Here is a 22,540-nt window from a genome sequence, read left to right as displayed (position 1 = left end):
TTTTGTCGATCCAAAGGGAGCTAACAAAGTATGCAAGCTCCAACAATCCATTTATGGACTGGTGCAAGCCTCTCGGAGTTGGAATAAACGTTTTGATAGTGTGATCAAAGCATATGGTTTTATACAGATTTTTGGAGAAGTCTGTATTTACAAGAAAGTGAGTAGGAGCTCTGTAGCATTTCTAATATCATATGTGGATGACATATTGTTGATTGGAAATGATATAAAATTTCTGGATAGCATAAAAGGATATTTGAGTAAGAGCTTTTCAATGAAAGACCTCAGTGAAGCTGCTTATATATTGGGCATCAAGATCTATAGAGATAGATCGAGACGCTTAATTGGACTTTCACAAAGCACATACCTTGACAAAGGTTTGAAGAAGTTCAAAATGGATCAAGCAAAGAAAGGGTTCTAGCCTGTGCTACAAGGTGTAAAATTGAGTAAGACTCAATGCCCGACCACTGTAGAAGATAGAGAGAAAATGAAAGATGTTCCTATGCTTCAGCCACAGGCTCTATCATGTATGCAATGTTGTGTACCAGACCTAATGTGTGCCTTGCTATTCGTTTAGCAGGGAGGTACCAAAGTAATCCAGGAGTGGATCACTAGACAGCGGTCAAGAACATCCTGAAATACCTGAAAAGGACGAAGGATATGTTTCTCGTTTATGGAGGTGACAAAGAGCTCGTCGTAAATGGTTACGTTGATGCAAGATTTGACACTGATCCGGACGATTCTAAATCACAAACCGGATACATGTTTTTATTAAATGGTGGAGCTGTCAGTTGGTGCAGTTCTAAACAAAGCATCGTAGCGGGATCTACATGTGAAGCGGAATACATAGCTGCTTCGGAAGCAGCAAATGAAGGAGTCTGGATGAAGGAGTTCATATCCGATCTAGGTGTCATACCTAGTGCATCAGGTCCAATGAAAATCTTTTGTGACAATACTGCTGCAATTGCCTTGGCAAAGGAATCCAGATTTCACAAGAGAACCAAGCACATCAAAAGACGCTTCAACTCCATCCGGGATCAAGTCCAGGTGGGAGACATAGAGATTTGCAAGATACATACGGATCTGAATGTTGCAGATGTTGGGTTTCGTAGTAATTTCAAAATTTTCCTACGCTCACGCAAGATCATAGTGATGCATAGCAACGAGAGGGGAGAGTATGATCTATGTACCTTATAGATCGACAACGAAAGCGTTTGGTTTATGTAGTCGTACGTCTTCACGGCCCGACCGATCAAGCACCGAAACTACGGCACCTCCGAGTTCTAGCACACGTTCAGCTCGATGACGATCCCCGGACTCCGATCCAGCAAAGTGTCGGGGAGGAGTTCCGTCAGCACGACGGCGTGGTGACGATCTTGATGTACTACTGCAGCAAGGCTTCGCCTAAACTCCGCTACAATATTATCGAGGACTATGGTGGAAGGGGGCACCGCACACGGCTAAGAATATGATCATGTGGATCAACTTGTGTGTGTCTGGGGTGCCCCTGCCTCCGTATATAAAGGACTAAAGGGGGGGGGTGCGGCCGGCCTAGGAGAGGCGCTCCAGGAGAGTCCTACTCCCTCTGGGAGTAGGATCCCCCCCCCCCCTAATCCTAGTTGGAATAGGATTCGCGCAGGGGGGAAGAGAGAGAGGGTGGCCGGCCCCCTCTCCTTGTCCTATTCGGACCAAGGGAGGGGAGGGGCGCGCAACCCACTTTGGGCAGCCCCTTCTCTTTTCCACTAAGGCCCACTATGGCCCATCTAGCTCCCGGGGGGTCCGGTAACCTCCCGGTACTCCGGTAAAATCCCGATTTCACCCGGAACACTTCCGATATCCAAACATAGGCTTCCAATATATCAATCTTTATGTCTCGACCATTTCGAGACTCCTCGTCATGTCCGTGATCACATCCGGGACTCCGAACAAACTTCGGTACATCAAAATGCATAAACTCATAATATAACTGTCATCGTAACCTTAAGCGTGCGGACCCTACGGGTTCGAGAACAATGTAGACATGACCGAGACATGTCTCCGGTCAATAACCAATAACGGAGCCTGGATGCTCATATTGGCTCCTACATATTCTACGAAGATCTTTATCGGTCAGACCGCATAACAACATACGTTGTTCCCTTTGTCATCGGTATGTTACTTGCCCGAGATTCGATCGTCGGTATTCCAATACCTAGTTCAATCTCGTTACCGGCAAGTCTCTTTACTCGTTCTATAATGCATCATCCCGCAACTAACTCATTAGTTGGAATGCTTGCAAGGCTTAAGTGATGTGCATTACCGAGAGGGCCCAGAGATACCTCTCCGACAATCGGAGTGACAAATCCTAATCTCGAAATACGCCAACCCAACATGTACCTTTGGAGACACCTGTAGAGCTCCTTTATAATCATCCAGTTACGTTGTGACGTTTGGTAGCACACAAAGTGTTCCTCCGGCAAACGGGAGTAGCATAATCTCATAGTCATAGGAACATGTATAAGTCATGAAGAAAGCAATAGCAACATACTAAACGATCGGGTGCTAAGCTAATGGAATGGGTCATGTCAATCAGATCATTCACTTAATGATGTGATCCCGTTAATCAAATAACAACTCTTTGTTCATGGTTAGGAAACATAACCATCTTTGATTAACGAGCTAGTCAATTAGAGGCATACTAGTGACACTGTATTTGTCTATGTATTCACACATGTATTATGTTTCCGGTTAATACAATTCTAGCATGAATAATAAACATTTATCATGATATAAGGAAATAAATAATAACTTTATTATTGCCTCTAGGGCATATTTCCTTTAGCAGACCCGTTGACTAAGCCTCTTCCACGAGCAAAACATGATCAGCACCAAGGCTCCATGGGTGTTAGAGTCATTACTGTGTAATCTAGATTATTGACTCTAGTGCAAGTGGGAGACTGAAGGAAATATGCCCTAGAGGCAATAATAAACTTATTATTTATTTCCTTATATGATGATAAATGTTTATTATTCATGCTATAATTGTATTAACCGGAAACATGATACATGTGTGAATACATAGACAAACAGAATGTCACTAGTATGCATCTACTTGACTAGCTCATTGATCAAAGATGGTTATGTTTCCTAGCCATAGACAAAGAGTTGTCATTTGATTAACGGGATCACATCATTAGGATAATGACGTGATTGACTTGACCCATTCTGTTAGCTTAACACTTGATCGTTTAGTTTGTTGCTATTGCTTTCTTCATGACTTATACATGTTCCTATGACTATGAGATTATGCAACTCCTGTTTACCAGAGGAACACTTTGTGTGCTACCAAACGTCACAACGTAACTGGATGATTATAAAGGTGCTCTACAGGTGTCTCCGAAGGTACTTGTTGGGTTGGCGTATTTTGAGATTAGGATTTGTCACTCCGATTGTCGGAGAGGTATCTCTGGGCCCACTCGGTAATACACATGACTTAAGCCTTGCAAGCATTGCAACTAATGAGTTAGTTGCGGAATGATGTGTTACAGAATGAGTAAAGAGACTTGCCGGTAACGAGATTGAACTAGGTATTGAGATATCGATGATCGAATCTCGGGCAAGTAACATACCGATGACAAAAGGAACAACGTATGTTGTTATGCGGTTTGACCGATAAAGATCTTCGTAGAATATGTAGGAGCCAATATGAGCATCCAGGTTCCGCTATTGGTTATTGACTAGAGACGTGTCTCAGTTATGTCTACATAGTTCTCGAACACATAGGGTCCGCACGCTTAAAGTTCGATGACGGTTATATTATGAGTTTATGGTTTTTGATGTACCGAAGGTAGTTCGGAATCCCGGATATGATCACGGACATGACGAGGAGTCTCGAAATGGTTGAGACATAAAGATCGATACATTGGACGACCATGTTCGGACACCGGAATGGTTTCAGGGAGTTTCGGGCATATACCGGAGTACTGGGGGTTACCGAAACCCCCCGGGGAGACTAATGGGCCTATTGAGCCCTAATGGAGAAGAGGAGGGGCGGCCAAAGGGCAGCCACGCGCCCCCTTCCCCCCTAGTCCGAATTGGACAAGGAGGGGGGGGCCTTTCCTTTCCCTTCTCCCTGCTTCCCTCTCCTCTCCTATTCCCACATGGAAAAGGGGGAGTCCTCCTGGTGGGAGTAGGACTCCTCATGGGGCGCGCCTAGGGTGGCATGCCCCCTCCTCCTTCTCCACTCCTTTATATACGGGGAGGGAGGCACCCCTTGGAGACACAACAATTGTTCTCTTGGATCTTTTAGCTGTGTGCGGTGCCCCTCTCCATCATAGTCCACCTCGATAATATCGTAGCGGTGCTTAGGCGAAGCCCTGCGACGGTAGAACATCAACATCGTCACCACGCCGTCGTGCTGACGGAACTCTCCCTCAAAGCTCAGCTGGATCGGAGTTCGAGGGATGTCGTCGAGTTGAACGTGTGCAGAACTCGGAGGTGCCGTGCGTTCAGTACTTGACCGGTCGGATCGTGAAGACGTACGACTACATCAACCGCGTTGTGCTAACGCTTCCATTTTTTGGTCTACGAGGGTACGTGGACACATTCTCCCTCTCGTTGCTATGCATCATCATGATCTTGTGTGTGCGTAGAATTTTTTTTAAAATTATTACGTTCCTCAACAGGGGAAGGGGGCGAGTGGAGATGCTCTGATACGCCAAATGCGAACCGTGCAATTGATGCACAATAAACGTACAAAAGTCCTCGACATGAAGATGACGCGTATTGTGTTGCATGTTTGCGTTGTCACAAATTTACAATGTGTATGTGGATGCCGCATATTGTGAAAACTGAGGTTCACTTCTCTCCTGTCCCTGCGCCTCCGTCGCCGCCGATCTCGTCCCGGCCGTCGAAGTAGTCCTCCGTGACGTTGCCAACGAGCATGACGCATATGAGCCAGAAGAGCGAGGCGTCGAGGTCGAGGAACGCGGCGGCGCCGAGCAGCCCAGTCTCGGCCGTCGGGCAGGCGTACCCGAGGTTGCGGTGCACGTTCCGGACGTGGTGCATGGCCTCCGTCGCTGTCGCCCACGTCGTCGTCCCTATCCCGGCCACCGTGGCGCCACTAGAAAAAAAACGAAAAAAAATTCATATTGCCGGTGTAATTATATTACGACGGTACGACGCGGTGCTTGGTGGATTCGATCCATTACATGGCGAGATGGAAGAAGACGTGGAGCATGGCGTGTAGTCGAAGAGGCCTTCCTGGGGATGGACCTGCCGTCGTAGGGGAAGAAGACGGAGACGGCGCCGATCCCGGCGCAGCACGCGGCGGCGAGCGCGGACAGGGCGCCCAGCGCCACCGTCGGGTCCGGCGGGAGCCGGCAGACGACCACGTCCGCGCCTCTGATCGGCATCCGGTACGGCGGCTGCGATCGAATGGGACATCGATCATTTGCATGCACGCATAGCGACGTGGTAGCGACGGAGCCAGCTAACAGAATTAGCTTCTTGAGCTCGGCGACGACGGCGAGGACGAAGGAGAGCACGCCGAGGAACGCGGTGACCGCGCGGAACCGCGTGCTGTGCCTCAGAGCCAAGGCATCGACCGACCGGCCGATCGATCAATCGATCGATTTCTTCCTACTAATCAATACACTATCTCGCCACCCGTTCCCAATCAAAACACATGAGGACCAAACCAAACCAGGCTGAGATCGGCATACATTACCGGCGACGCGGATTTGTGTTTCTCTGACGCCATTGCCATGCATTTGGGTCACCAACCAGGATCGAACAATCAACAACGCGCATTTTCGCAGGTATCATGCGCGTGCAGAGGGGAGTTTCCGCGCGGGAATCCGGACATGCTCGTGTAAAGATGAATGAAGGGAAGAGCATGTGATACCAATCAATCAATCGTGAAATCGAGATAGTACCTGTGGGAGGCGTCCAACTGAGCGGTTGAATCGCCGGGCAGCGAAGCGGACCAATAAATAGGCGAGGATTGGGAGGCGAGGCGGCAGGGAGGGCCAGCGCGTACCGTGCAGTCTTGCTTCGGGCATAAATTGTTGACGATACGCTACATGCAGAAAAGATGTCTTCAGTGCTGCTGCTTTTGGACGTTGTAAGAAACGCACCAGCGTAGGAAAAAACCACAAAAATAATTCCGTCGCCGGGACTTGAACCCGGGTCTCTCGGGTGAGAGCCGAGTATCCTAACCACCTAGACTACGACGGATTATGTTCGACTGTTGGCACACAGCTTGATGAGTGTGTGTATGTTCCTGTCCCGAACGCAGGCTTAAGATGTGGTTGTATGGTGGCCAGAATACAGTTGATGAGTAAACATAACCAAGCAACGCCCAGGACTTACGCGCTATATATCGTCTGGTCTATGTGATTTAAGGCTAGTTCAAACTGATAGTTCATGACAACAATACGAGTTGACATCAAATTGTTCATGACAATAACACGAGTTGACAGCAAATAGTCCATGTCAACACTACTGGTGCCCAAAGAAGACAATTGTTTCAAAGCAAATAACACATCTGAGTTGCTCGCTAGTTATTCTTCGTCACAGCCACTCAAGCCTCACAGCAGCACCATCCTCCTCTAAACAACTGAATACACCACGATATTCCTTTCATGAAAAGTTGTGAAGCATAGAAATGCTCATCACCACCACTCCACCAGGCACACCTCCATCCGCAATCACCATGGCCAACATCTCTTGAATCTCCTGTCTCACAGGATCAGGATCAGCTTTGAGCTCAGCTGTCATAGAGTCAAACATGTCTACCATTAGCTTTAATGTTGTTTTTCGACTACTCTCACTTGACACCTTTTTGGTCGTCGTTGGCCTAGGTGAATAAGGACGTGACTTCTTCTTCCTGCCTTTACCATGACTCGCCGCATGTGTAACTTGAGCATCATTGTCCACAATGTTAACTTGAGAGGGACCAGCTTGAGATGTTGGAGTTGGCACCCTCACATTCTTGCATGTAAAACTATGGTGATCTCTCATTTTGTCCTCATCCGCTAATGGAGAACGACAAAACTTGGTCGCCGTCGGACACATCTACAAACAAAGACAAATAACACATGAGTACACCTTTTGTAAAACAAAACAATGAAAATGATATACACAACATGTATGTTGAACTTGCTTGCTTCACAACATATACATGAACTGAAAAAGAAATTTGCTCTCAAAAACCGTCACATATGTCGAAATTGCTCACTATCTAACACTATCGCATTTTTATAGATCAACCAACAATTTCACATGCTCTCGGTTACCAAAATACATGCTCATTATTGCTCAATGTCTTCTTCTCCTCTTCCACTCATATATGCCGAAATTGTGCACTATCTAACACTATCACATATTTTCAACCCGTATACATGCCAAACACAGATTAGCCAGTCGAACACATATATGCACAAATTAATAATTCCAACCTTAGTCCACAGCTAACACAGATCAGACCCCACAGTCACAGCCGACTCGGAATAAAGCTGGTGGCGGCAACAACTGTAGGCGGAGCAGGGGCGTGAGGAGGAGGCGAGTCGTGGTTGAGCGCGGGCTGAGGCGCTGCAAGGATGGGACGGAGGATAGGGAAAGGAGCGTGAGAGGTACAGAGCCGCAACCGGGATGTGGGGAGCGGCGGTGGCGTTGCGACTGTGAAGAAACCAAGCGAGGGCTCGGGTGCGCACTCGAGAGCGGAAGAGAAGGCTCGTGGTTTGGGTTGTAAAATTAATTATTGTTGGATCGCTACAAAATGTTTATTTTAAGAAACTAACGGCAGACGCACAAACTCGCATATACTACACAAGTACATTCACCCTCACATATATGCAAATACGCAAATCCTGATGTGCATTTCTGAAACACTGAGCAGGCAGGTCTGAGATCGATGAAATCATCACATGCGCCACACTATCATAGAAAACGCCACCTTGCGCCGAAAGAATATTCTGTTTTTACAAGACATGATGTCAAATCTATGGTTTGATTTCTGGTGGCTGAGTTACCACCATCCATCCAACCACAAGTTGATTCTCTATAAAATGCTTGGCATACATACTTTCCAACAGAGATTAACCGACTCGACGCTGTTGATCCTGAAAATACTATTTTGTGGTTTTCAGATCTGGATAAGTGAAGAAAGTCTCCTGTGACGGTGTGTCGTCTACAGTGGCGGCAACGGTCTTCTTGAGCCTCACAATCTCAACATCGTCCCCTGTGCCAGCTTCAATGGCTTCATAGTATATTTTTACTGACTTTTCTAGCCAATGAGGTTATTGTTTGCAGGGATTTGTTGGTGCGACGACGTCAACACTCCTGTGCAGTTTGGCCCTTGAGCCTCGTCTTCCGTCTTCACAATTTTGATGCGGCCTCTGATGAGACCTATGCAAATTAATAGATGTTTGGTTTTGGATCTTTGGCTCTTTCGATGGTGATGACTTCTTTTGTAGGGTGTTCGATTGCCTTGATGATTTCTTGTCTACGAGCATGAGACCTATGCGAATTAATAGATGTTTGGTTTCGGATCTTCGGCTCTTTCGATGGTGATGACTTCTTCTGTAGGGTGTTCGATTGCCTTGATGATTTCTCGTCTACGATCAACAGGGAGATGTTGATTCCGGCGTTGTGGCAATATGCGACATTGCACCATCAACCCATTCAGGGGTGATGATGATGACCAGCTCCAAAGATTTTGATATTTTTATTTTTAGTATTTGTGTTGCTGGTTTGGTTAATACCGGGATGAAAACAGAGTGAAAACTTTCTGCTTTTCCGGCGAAAAACGAAAACGGGGAGGTAATATGGAAGCAAGAACTGATTTGTGTAGGCGGCAATAAAAAAACGAAACGATATTTTTGTGGCAGAACATATATGTAATGGCGCTTTCTGTTTCTGTGAATACAGAATTTTCCGTTTCCACTATGGACCTATGGCTGCTTTGTACCCCAACCACTAAATTACCCATGTGCGAGCCAACTTTTACCACCACACAAGGGAGCCAGCCATGATTGTAATGGAAATGGAGGCCAGGCTTAAAAATTCCCCTTCACGGATTATTTTGTGAGGTTAAAATATGTGTGCGTGTAAGATGGCGACCTGATACACCATGTTGGAAGTGCAAAAGGGAGACTGAAGGAAATATGAACTAAATGCAATAATAAAGTTGTTATTTATATTTCCTTATATCATGATAAATGTTTATTATTCATGCTAGAATTGTATTAACCGGAAACTTGATACATGTGTGAATACATAGACAAAACAAAGTGTCCCTAGTATGCCTCTACTAGACTAGCTCATTAATCAAAGATGGTTAAGTTTCCTGACAATAGACATGTGTTGTCATTTGATGAACGAATCACATCATTAGGAGAATGATGTGATGGACAAGACTCATCCGTTAGCTTAGCATAATGATCGTTAAGTTTTATTGCTATTGCTTTCTTCATGACTTATACATATTCCTGTGACTATGAGATTATGTAACTCCTGAATACCGGAGGAATACCTTATGTGCTATCAAATGTCACAATGTAACTGGGTGATTATAAAGATGTTCTACATGTGTCTCCGAAGGTGTTTGTTGGGTTGGCATAGATCAAGATTATGATTTGTCACTCAGTGTATCAGAGAGGTATCTCTGGGCCCTCTCAGTAATGCACATCAAGCCTTGCAAGCAATGTGACTAATTAGTTAGTTACGGGATGATGCATTACGGAACGAGTAAAGAGACTTGCTGGTAACGAGATTGAACTAGGTATGAGGATACCGATGATCGAACCTCGGGCAAGTAACATACCGATGACAAAGGGAATTACGTATGTTCTCATTACGGTTTGACCGATAAAGATCTTCGTAGAATATGTAGGAACCAATATGAGCATCCATGTTCTGCTATTGGTTATTGACCGGAGATGTGTCTCGGTCATGTCTACATAGTTCTCGAACCCGTAGGGTCCGCACACTTAACGTTCGATGAGGATTTGTATTATGAGTAACGTGTTTTTAGTGACCGAAGATTGTTCGGAGTTCCGGATGAGATCACAGAGATGACGAGGAGTCTCAAAATAGTCGAGAGGTAAAGATTGATATATTGGACGAAGGTATTCGGACACCGGAATGGTTTTGGGACATTTCAGACATTTATCGGAGTACTGAAGGGTTACCGGAACCCCCGGGGAAGTAATGGGCCTTCATGAGCCATAGGGGAGAGAGAGGGGAGCCCGCAAGGGTGGCGTCCCCACCCCCAAGGGAGTCCGAATTGGACAAGGGGGAGGGGGCGCGGCCCCCTTTCCTTTTCCTCTCTCCCTCTCCTTCACTTTTCCCCTCCGATAGAAAGGAAGGGGGGGCGACTAGGAGTGGGAGTCCTAGTCAGTCCCCCCCCTTATGGCGCGCCCCTGGTGGCCGGCATCCTCCTCCCCTCCTTTATATACGAGGGCAGGGGGCACCCCAAAGTACAACAGTGATTCTCTTAGCCATGTACGGTGCCCTCCTCCATAGTTTACTCCTCCGCTCATAGCGTCGTAGTGCTTAGGCGAAGCCCTGCGCGGATCACATCACCATCACTGTCACCACGCCATCGTGCTGAGGAAATTCTCCCTTGACCCTCTACTGGATCAAGAGTTCGAGGGACGTCATCAAGCTGAACGTGTGCTGAACTCGGGGGTGCCGTACGTTCGGTACTACATCGGTTGGATCGTGAAGATGTTCGACTACATCAACCGTGTTAACCTAACGCTTCCGCTTTCGGTCTACGAGGGTACGTGGACACACTCTCCCCCTCTCGTTGCTATGCATCTCCTAGATAGATCTTGCGTGATCGTAGGAATTTTTTTGAAATTGCATGCTACGCTTCCCAACATATTGTGCAGCTTTTTCTTTCCCTCTCGCAAGGCTACTAGAGAAAGCTTTCTTCCCTTCGATCTTCGTCGGCAAGCACGTGGATTCGCCTCCCCTCCGCTTGCCGCTCCAGCGGCCGGTGGCGGGGAGGGAATTCCTGGTGCCTTGGCTTAGATAGGTAGGGTTTTGGTTCTCGCAAGGGCGGCATACGGACGGATGGCGGCGCTTCTTCTTCGAGTCAGTCTTGTGGGCTCCGATCCTCCTCAAGTTCATTCGTCGGGACGGATAAGACGGAGCTCCGGCGTAGATTCCTGCCAGCTCCTCGGAGCGGCAAGGTTAGGGGTTCTTGTTAGGGCGAAATTTGATATCAAGTTCTTCAGATCAATTCATGGATTCAATGATGACGATTGTGGCTCCCGAATGCTTGTCCTTAGGGGCACGTGCATGAAGACTTCACGACTGTCATCGACAAGGTCAGGCCGACTCCGGTATGAGAGCGGCGGCAACGATCTGTCGGCGGCTCCACTACAAGAAATATGTCAACTAGTGACCTTCTGTCAGTGACCCTGGAAGAATTGGTCATAGATCTATGACCATTTGAGACCAATTGGTCAAAATCCGGGGGGCTCCAAACCCTAAACTATATTGACCATTTTGGTTAGAAAGGTCGTAATTTCCTCACACGAAATGGTCATAAAGCAGACAACACTATTCCGCTGCCTTATTTCTAGCTGATCATGACCAATATAGATGGTCATAACCTTGTAAATTGTGGTGGATTGGTATGACTTGGCGCCACCTCATTAGTTTCGCCTATGTGTCATGTCCATGTGTCAATTTTGGCCCTAGGTTGTGAAGCAACCTGTATTTCTGTCATTCCCAAAATTCACAAAAAATCTCATAAATTCCTTGGGTCATATCTTCGAAAATATGTAAAAATCCTTCCTTGCCTAGTTCAAAAATAATTCAACAATATTCATTTTTCTATTCTGTTCACAACAGCACTTTATGAAGGAAGTGCTATTTATATATTCTTCATTGCCCTCAAAATTTTTGGGCACTTTTTCCTATCCAAATCATTGCCTCATGACAAAATTTAGCTCCATTTTCCTAGCAAATCTTCCTCGGCAAATTTTCAAAGTTTTTGTCCACCTAGAAGCATTGTGAAGGAAGTACCTTTTTTATATATCCAAATTTATACAATTCCTTCATATGCCCAAATTATCACTCTCCTCCAAATTGCAGCTCATTTAAATCATCTATGTGATCCCAGGTTCAATTTATATTTTATGGCCAGATTGGCACGTTGCAAAGCAAGTGTTATCTAGACCCCTCCTATTACCCTCAAAATTTTTGGGCACTTTTCCATACCCAAATCATTGCCGCATGATAATATTCAGCTCCATTTTCCTGGTAAATCTTTCTCAGGAAATTTCCAAAGTTTCTACCTCGAGAGAAGCTTTGTGAAGTAAGTACTAGCTAGGTACCCAAATGATTTGAAAATTTACAAGCGCATGACCATACCTATGTAACTTACCTACACCAAATTTGAGCTCATTTCATTCATCCAATTTCTCTCGCTAATTTTTCCAAGTTTCTGTCCAGAGAAGAGCATTGTGAAGGAAGTACCACTTTGGCATGTCCAAATGGTATCAATTTTCTACAGTGCTTTACTATGCCCAAATAACCATCCTCCACCAAATTTCAGCTAAATCCATTCATTATTTTGAGCCCAGCTTCAACATTCATATTTTGGTCCAGTGTGGTACTTTGCAAAGCAAGTACCACCTAGGATCCTTCTTTTGAGCTGAAAATTTATGAAGACATTCCTCTTAGTAGATGATCATCCTCAGCCAAAACTCACGCCCATTGGCCATGTGCATTTCCCGTAGCGCTAATCAAACACTTGGCTATTAATTCATCTTTGAGCATAGGTCGGTCTCCTCGTGAGATTCTTCTGTTGTAATTTTCTTCCTAGCACCTACCTGGGGAGTGCCCAACCCACTAGACATGCCTAGACCTCCCAGAACGCATGTCAACACCAAGGTCACGCGGTGACCACGCGGTGGGCATGCGAGTTTATGCGCTTTGGACTTGGGGCTCTAGGCCACCATCCAAAACTCGACGTATCGCCACCAAACCATGTATTTATGCTTAAATAGATAATTATGTAACTATAAATGATTTTTGGGAAAAATAAAGAGCAAACAATAAGGTAGCTACAGTTCAAATTTGTCTAATCTCCTCTTAGGTTACCAAATGGATGAAGCGAAATCTTGTGTGACCCAGTAGCGTAGCACGGGCATCCTACTAGTTAGTATGATAAGTATGTGTTAGGTTTGTCCAGTCCATCAATGTCGGTAAATGTGTTGTGGTCTATGAATGTGTATAGATTTTTTTAAATTTTGTTCGCCGTTGCAACACTTGGATTATTTATTAATATAACCCAGCAACGATGCTTCCATTTTAACACATGTACTAGTGTGCTAAAACTACTACTGTACCTGCTTCTTCTTAGCCTGAGTAGTACATCAGACTTGCATTAACTTGTGTTAATTGTATTAACTTGTAGCCTAGTCACTGCAGTCATCTTGTGCTTTTATCTTCTCTATGATGTCATGTGCCTTTGAGTCTACTTATTGAAGACCTTATGCTCATATATCTTTTTAGTCCCTCTATTTCCATAAATGTGACATTGTTTTGTTTCTAAATACTTGACACATACAAGTTTGAGGGCACTATCCTAAACCCCTGTTATGATCTCTATGTTCTATTTTGTCTGTTTATACAAGTGTTTATGGGGTGCTAAATCTGATGGGAATGGCGTCAAGGTTCAGAATATTCAGTTTTTGTTTTACTTCAATTCATGTTGAGTTCCATAACAGAACTGCTTGATGTTGTTGCCTGTGGTGTTGGGTTTCGTACTAATTTCAAAAAATTTCCTACGCACACGCAAGTTCATGGTGATGCATAGCAACGAGAGGGGGAGAGTGTGATCTACGTACCCTTGTAGATCGACAACGGAAGCGTTAACTTAGTTGATGTAGTCGTACGTCTCCACGGCCCGACCGATCAAGCACCGAAACTACGGCACCTCCGAGTTCTAGCACACGTTCAGCTCGATGACGATCCCCGGACTCCGATCCAGCAAAGTGTCGGGGAAGAGTTCCGTCAGCACGACGGCGTGGTGACGATCTTGATGTTCTACCATCGCAGGGCTTCGCCTAAGCACCGCTACAATATTATCGAGGACTATGGTGGAAGGGGGCACCGCACACAGCTAAGAATATGATCACGTGGATCAACTTGTGTCTCTAGGGGTTCCCCTTGCCTCCGTATATAAAGGCTCAAAGGGGGGGGCTGGCCGGCCAAGAGGAGGCGCGCCAGGAGGAGTCCTACTCCTTCCGGGAGTAGGACTCCCCCCTTTCCTAGTTGAAATAGGATTCGCGGAGGGGGGAAGAGAGGAGAGAGAGGAGGAAGGGGGGCCGGCCCCCTCTCCTTGTCCTATTGGGACCAAGGGGAGGACGGGCGCGCGGCCCATCTATGGCCACCTCTCCTCTCTTCCACTAAGGCCCACTAAGGCCCATATACCTCCCGGGGGGTTCCGGTAACCTCCCGGTACTCCGGTAAAATCCCGATTTCACCCGGAACACTTCCGATATCCAAACATAGGCTTCCAATATATCAATCTTTATGTCTCGACCATTTCGAGACTCCTCGTCATGTCCGTAATCACATCCGGGACTCCGAACAAACTTCAGTACATCAAAATGTATAAACTCATAATATAACTGTCATCGTAACCTTAAGCGTGCGGACCTTACGGGTTCGAGAACAATGTAGACATGACTGAGACACGTCTCCGGTCAATAACCAATAGCGGAACCTGGATGCTCATATTGGCTCCTACATATTCTACGAAGATCTTTTATCGGTCAGACCGCATAACAACATACGTTGTTCCCTTTGTCACCTGTATATTACTTGCCCGAGATTCGATCGTCGGTATCCCATACCTAGTTCAATCTCGTTATTGGCAAGTCTCTTTACTCGTTCCGTAATACATCATCCCGCAACTAACTCATTAGTTGCAATGCTTGCAAGGCTTTAGTGATGTGCATTACCGAGAGGGCCCAGATATACCTCTCCGACAATCAGAGTGACAAATCCTAATCTCGAAATACGCCAACCCAACATGTACCTTTGGAGACACCTGTAGAGCACCTTTATAATCACCCAGTTACGTTGTGACGTTTGGTAGCACACAAAGTGTTCCTCCGGCAAACGGGAGTTGCATAATCTCATAGTCATAGGAACATGTATAAGTCATGAAGAAAGCAATAGCAACATACTAAACGATCGGGTGCTAAGCTAATGGAATGGGTCATGTCAATCAGATCATTCAACTAATGATGTGATCCCGTTAATCAAATGACAACTCTTTGTCCATGGTTAGGAAACATAACCATCTTTGATTAACGAGCTAGTCAAGTAGAGGCATACTAGTGACACTCTGTTTGTCTATGTATTCACACATGTATTATGTTTCCGGTTAATACAATTCTAGCATGAATAATAAACTTTTATCATGATATAAGGAAATAAATAACAACTTTATTATTGCCTCTAGGGCATATTTCCTTCAGTCTCCCACTTGCACTAGAGTCAATAATCTAGATTATACTGTAATGATTCTAACACCCATGGAGCCTTGGTGCTGATCATGTTTTGCTCGTGGAAGAGGCTTAGTCAACGGGTCTGCTACATTCGGATCCGTATGTATCTTGCAAATCTCTATGTATCCCACCTGGACTAGATCCCGGATGGAATTGAAGCGTCTTTTGATGTGCTTGGTTCTTTTGTGAAATATGGATTCCTTCGCCAAGGCAATTGCACCAGTATTGTCACAAAGATTTTCATTGGACCCGATGCACTAGGTATGACACCTAGATCGGATATGAACTCCTTCATCCAGACTCCTTCGTTTCCTGCTTCTGAAGCAGCTATGTACTCTGCTTCACATGTAGATCCCGCCATGATGCTTTGTTTAGAACTGCACCAACTGACAGCTCCACCATTTAATGTAAACACGTATCCGGTTTGCGATTTAGAATCGTCCGAATCAGTGTTAAAGCTTGCATCAACGTAACCGTTTACGATGAGCTCTTTGTCACCTCCATACACGAGAAACATATCCTTAGTCCTTTTAAGGTACTTCAGGATGTTCTTGACCGCTGTCCAGTGATCCACTCCTGGATTACTTTGGTACCTCCCTGCTAGACTTATAGCAAGGCACACATCAGGTGTGGTACACAGCATTGCATACATGATAGAGCCTATGGCTGAAGCATAGGGAACATCTTTCATTTTCTCTCTATCTTCTGCAGTGGTCGGGCATTGAGTCTGACTCAACTTCACACCTTGTAACACAGGCAAGAACCCTTTCTTTGCTTGATCCATTTTGAACTTCTTCAAAACTTTGTCAAGATATGTGCTTTGTGAAAGTCCAATTAAGCGTCTTGATCTATCTCTATAGATCTTAATGCCTAATATGTAAGCAGCTTCACCGAGGTCTTTCATTGAAAAACTCTTATTCAAGTATCCCTTTATGCTATCCAGAAATTCTATATCATTTCCAATCAGTAATATGTCATCCACATATAATATCAGAAATGCTACAGAGCTCCCACTCACTTTCTTGTAAATACAGGCTTCTCCGAAATTCTGTATAAAACCAAATGCTTTGATCACACTATCAAAGCATTTATTCCAACTCCGAGAGGCTTGCACCAGTCCATAAATAGATCGCTGGAGCTTGCACACTTTGTTAGCTCCCTTTGGATCGACAAAACCTTCTGGTTGCATCATATACAACTCTTCTTCCAAAAATCCATTCAGGAATGCAGTTTTGACATCCATCTGCCAAATTTCATAATCATAAAATGCGGTAATTGCTAACATGATTCGGACAGACTTAAGCATCGCTATGGGTGAGAAGGTCTCATCGTAGTCAATCCCTTGAACTTGCCGAAACCCTTTTGCGACAAGTCGAGCTTTGTAGACAGTAATATTACCGTCGGCGTCAGTCTTCTTCTTGAAGATCCATTTATTCTCAATATCTTGTCGATCATTGGGCAAGTCAACCAAAGTCCACACTTTGTTCTCATACATGGATCCCATCTCAGATTTCATGGCTTCAAGCCATTTTGCGGAATCTGGGCTCACCATCGCTTCTTCATAGTTCGTAGGTTCATCATGATCTAGTAGCATGACTTCCAGAACAGGATTACCGTACCACTCTGGCGCGGATCTCACTCTGGTTGATCTATGAGGTTCAGTAGTATCTTGTCCTGAAGTTTCATGATCATTATCATTAGCTTCCTCACTAATTGGTGTAGGTGTCACAGAAACAGTTTTCTGTGATGCACTACTTTCCAATAAGGGAGCAGGTACAGTTACCTCGTCAAGTTCTATTTTCCTCCCACTCACTTCTTTCGCGAGAAACTCTTTCTCTAGAAAGTTTCTGAACTTAGCAACAAAAGTCTTGCCTTCGGATCTGTGATAGAAGGTGTATCCAATAGTCTCCTTTGGATATCCTATGAAGACACATTTCTCCGATTTGGGTTCGAGCTTATCAGGTTGAAGCTTTTTCACATAAGCATCGCAGCCCCAAACTTTCAGAAACGACAACTTTGGTTTCTTGCCAAACCATAGTTCATAAGGCGTCGTCTCAACGGATTTTGATGGTGCCCTATTTAACGTGAATGCAGCCGTCTCCAAAGCATAACCCCAAAACGATAGCTGTAAATCAGTAAGAGACATCAAAGATCGCACCATATCTAGTAAAGTACGATTACGACATTCGATTACGACATTCGACACACCATTACGCTGTGGTTCCGGTGCGTGAGTTGCGAAACTATTCGCATTGTTTCAATGTACACCAAACTCGTAACTCAAATATTCTCCTCCACGATCAGATCGTAGAAACTTTATTTTCTGTTAACGATGATTTAACTTCACTCTGAAATTCTTTGAACTTTTCAAATGTTTCAGACTTATGTTTCATTAAGTAGATATACCCATATCTGCTTAAGTCATCTGTGAAGGTGAGAAATAACGATATCCGCCACGAGCCTCAATATTCATCGGACCACATACATCTGTATGTATGATTTCCAACAATCTGTTGCTCTCTCCATGTACGGAGAACGGCATTTAGTCATCTTGCCCATGGCATCTTACCCATAAGGCACGGTTCGCAAGTACCAAGTGATTCATAATCAAGTGGTTCCAAAAGTCCATCAGTATGGAGTTTCTTCATGCGCTTTATACCGATATGACCTAAACGGCAGTGCCACAAATAAGTTGCACTATCATTATCAACTCTGCATCTTTTGGCTTCAACACTATGAATATGTGTGTCACTACTATCGAGATTCAATAAGAATAGACCAATCTTTAAGGGTGCATGACCATAAAAGATATTACTCATATAAATAGAACAACCATTATTCTCAGATTTAAATGAATAACCGTCTCGCATCAAACAAGATCCAGATATAATGTTCATGCTTAACGCTGGCACCAAATAACAATTATTTAGGTCTAATATTAATCCCGAAGGTAGATGTAGAGGTAGCGTGCCGACTGCGATCACATCGACTTTGGAACCGTTTCCCACGCGCATCGTCACCTCGTCCTTAGCCAATCTTCGCTTAATCCATAGTCCTTGTTTCGAGTTGCAAATATTAGCAACAGAACCAGTATCAAATACCCAGGTGCTACTGCGAGCATTAGTAAGGTACACATCAATAACATGTATATCACATATACCTTTGTTCACCTTGCCATCCTTCCTATCCGGCAAATACTTGGGCAGTTCCGCTTCCAGTGACCAGTCTGCTTGCAGTAGAAGCACTCAGTTTCAGGCTTAGGTCCAGGTTTGGGTTTCTTCTCTTGAGTAGCAACTTGCTTGTTGTTCTTTTTGAAGTTCCCCTTCTTCTTACCTTTGCCCTTTTTCTTGAAACTAGTGGTCTTGTTGACCATCAACACTTGATGCTCCTTCTTGATTTCTACTTCCGCAGCTTTCGGCATTGCGAAGAGCTCGAGAATAGTCTTATTCATCCCTTGCATATTATAGTTCATCACGAAGCTCTTGTAGCTTGGTGGCAGTGATTGGAGAATTCTGTCAATGACGCGATCATCTAGAAGATTAACTCCCAATTGAATCAAGTGATTATTATACCCAGACATTTTGAGTATATGCTCACTGATAGAACTGTTCTCCTCCATCTTGCAGCTATAGGACTTATTGGAGACTTCATATCTCTCAATCCAGGCATTTGCTTGAAATATTAACTTCAACTCCTGGAACATCTCATATGCTCCATGACGTTCAAAACGTCGTTGAAGTCCCGATTCTAAGCCGTAAAGCATGGCACACTGAACTATCGAGTAGTCATCAGCTTTGCTCTGCCAGACGTTCATAACATCTGGTGTTGCTCCAGCAGCAGGCCTGGCACCCAGTGTGTTTCCAGGACGTAATTCTTCTGTGCAGCAATGAGGATAATCCTCAAGTTACGGACCCAGTCCGTGTAATTGCTACCATCATCTTTCAACTTTGCTTTCTCAAGGAACACATTAAAATTCAACGGAACAACAGCACGAGCCATCTATCTGCAATCAAGCATAAACCAGCAAGATACTATCAGGTACTAAGTTCATGATAAATTTAAGTTCAATTAATCATATACTTAAAGAACTCCCACTTAGATAGACATCCCTCTAATCCTCTAAGTGATTACGTGATCCAAATCAACTAAACCATGTCCGATCATCACGTGAGATGGAGTAGTTTCATTGGTGAACATCACTATGTTGATCATATCTACTATATGATTCACGCTTGACCTTTCGGTCTCCGTGTTCCGAGGCCATATCTGTATATGCTTGGCTCGTCAAGTATAACCTGAGTATTCCGCGTGTGCAACTGTTTTGCACCCGTTGTATTTGAACGTAGAGCCTATCACACCCGATCATCACGTGGTGTCTCAGCACGTAGAACTTTCGCAATGGTGCATACTCAGGGAGAACACTTCTTGATAATTAGTGAGAGATCATCTTATAATGCTACCGTCAATCAAAGCAAGATAAGATGCATAAAAGATAAACATCACATGCAATCAATATAAGTGATATGATATGGCCATCATCATCTTGTGCTTGTGATCTCCATCTTGGAAGCACCGTCATGATCACCATCGTCACCGGCGCGACACCTTGATCTCCATAGTAGCATCGTTGTCGTCTCGCCAATCTTATGCTTCCACGACTATCGCTACCGCTTAGTGATAAAGTAAAGCATTACAGTGCGATTGCATTGCATACAATAAAGCGACAACCATATGGCTCCTACCAATTGCCGATAACTCGGTTACAAAACATGATCATCTCATACAATAAAATTTAGCATCATGTCTTGACCATATCACATCACAACATGCCCTGCAAAAACAAGTTAGACGTCCTCTACTTTGTTGTTGCAAGTTTTACGTGGCTGCTACGGGCTTAAGCAAGAACCAATCTTACCTACGCATCAAAACCACAACGATAGTTTGTCAAGTTGGTGCTGTTTTAACCTTCGCAAGGACCGGGCGTAGCCACACTCGGTTCAACTAAAGTTGGAGAAACTGTTACCCGCAAGCCACCTCTATGCAAAGCACGTCGGGAGAACCGGTCTCGCGTAAGCGTACGCGTAATGTTGGTCCAGGCCGCTTCGTCCAACAATACCGCCGAACCAAAGTATGACATGCTGGTAAGCAGTATGACTTATATCGCCCACAACTCATTTGTGTTCTACTCGTGCATATAACATCAACATATAAAACCTAGGCTCGGATGCCACTGTTGGGGAACGTAGTAATTTCAAAAAATTTCCTACGCACACGCAAGGTCATGGTGATGCATAGCAACGAGAGGGGAGAGTGTGATCTACGTACCCTTGTAGACCGACAGCGGAAGCGTTAGCACAACGCGGTTGATGTAGTCGTACGTCTTCATGGCCCGACCGATCAAGCACCGAAACTATGGCACCTCCGAGTTTTAGCACACGTTCAGCTCGATGACGATCCCCGGACTCCGATCCAGCAAAGTGTCGGGGAAGAGTTCCGTCAGCACGACGGCGTGGTGACGATCTTGATGTTCTACCGTTGCAGGGCTTCGCCTAAGCACCGCTACAATATTATCGAGGATTATGGTGGAAGGGGGCACCGCACACGGCTAAGAGTAAGATCACGTGGATCAACTTGTGTCTATGGGGTGCCTCTTGCCTCCGTATATAAAGGATCCAAGGGGGGTGCGGCCGGCCCTAGTAGGAGGCGCGCAGGAGGAGTCCTACTCCTACCGGGAGTAGGACTCCCCTCCCTTTCCTTGTCCAAGTAGGAGAGGGGGAAGGAAGGGAGAGAGGAGAGGGGGGCGCCGCCCCTCCCTCCTTGTCCAATTCGGACTAGGGGGAGAGGGGGCGCGTGGCCTGCCCTGGCAGCCCCTCCTCTTCTCCACTTTAGGCCCATGAGGCCCATTAACCCCCCGGGGGGTTCCGGTAACACCCCGGTGCTCCGGTTTTATCCGAAACTTCCCCGGAACACTTCCGGTGTCCGAATATAGCCGTCCAATATATCAATCTTTATGTCTCGACCATTTCGAGACTCCTCGTTATGTCCGTGATCATATCCGGGACTCCGAACTAACTTCGGTACATCAAAACTCATAAACTCATAATATAACTGTCATCGAAACCTTAAGCGTGCGGACCCTACGGGTTCGAGAACAATGTAGACATGACCGAGACACGTCTCCAGTCAATAACCAATAGCAGAACCTGGATGCTCATATTGGCTCCCACATATTCTACGAAGATCTTTATCGGTCAGACCGCATAACAACATACGTTGTTCCCTTTGTCATCGGTATGTTACTTGCCCGAGATTCGATCGTCGGTATCTCAATACCTAGTTCAATCTCGTTACCGGCAAGTCTCTTTACTCGTTTCGTAATACATCATCTTGCAACTAACTCATTAGTTGTAATGCTTGCAAGGCTTATGTGATGTGCATTACCGAGAGGGCCCAGAGATACCTCTCCGACATTCGGAGTGACAAATCCTAATCTCGAAATACGCCAACCCAACATGTACCTTTGGAGACACCTGTAGAGCACCTTTATAATCACCCATTTACGTTGTGACGTTTGGTAGCACACAAAGTGTTCCTCCGGCAAACGGGAGTTGCATAATCCATAGTCATAGGAACATGTATAAGTCATGAAGAAAGCAATAGCAACATACTAAACGATCGGGTGCTAAGCTAATGGAATGGGTCATGTCAATCAGATCATTCACCTAATGATGTGATCCCGTTAATCAAATAACAACTCTTTGTCCATGGTTAGGAAACATAACCATCTTTGATTAATGAGCTAGTCAAGTAGAGGCATACTAGTGACACTCTGTTTGTCTATGTATTCACACATGTATTATGTTTCCGGTTAATACAATTCTAGCATGAATAATAAACATTTATCATGATATAAGGAAATAAATAATAACTTTATTATTGCCTCTAGGGCATATTTCCTTCACTTACAACATAGGCAAGAACTCCTACTTTGACTGTTCCATTTTGAACTACTTCAAAATCTT

The 22,540-nt window shown here is 45.0% G+C and overlaps 1 non-coding gene and 1 pseudogene across 1 annotated transcript; both read right to left on the bottom strand.

The window, feature by feature from the left end:
• Window positions 1–4,833: 4,833 nt before the first annotated feature.
• On the bottom strand, window positions 4,834–5,737 carry LOC125532937 (annotated as a pseudogene).
• Window positions 5,738–6,140: 403 nt separating this feature from the next.
• TRNAE-CUC lies at window positions 6,141–6,213 on the bottom strand. The gene has a single exon. It is a non-coding gene; the product is annotated as a tRNA-Glu (tRNA).
• Window positions 6,214–22,540: the final 16,327 nt, after the last annotated feature.

Source organism: Triticum urartu, chromosome 1 (assembly GCF_003073215.2).
Source record: "Triticum urartu cultivar G1812 chromosome 1, Tu2.1, whole genome shotgun sequence".
Lineage (NCBI taxonomy): Eukaryota > Viridiplantae > Streptophyta > Magnoliopsida > Poales > Poaceae > Triticum > Triticum urartu.
The sequence above is the reverse complement of the archived record's forward strand: the minus strand, read 5'-3'. Positions and strand labels throughout refer to the sequence as shown.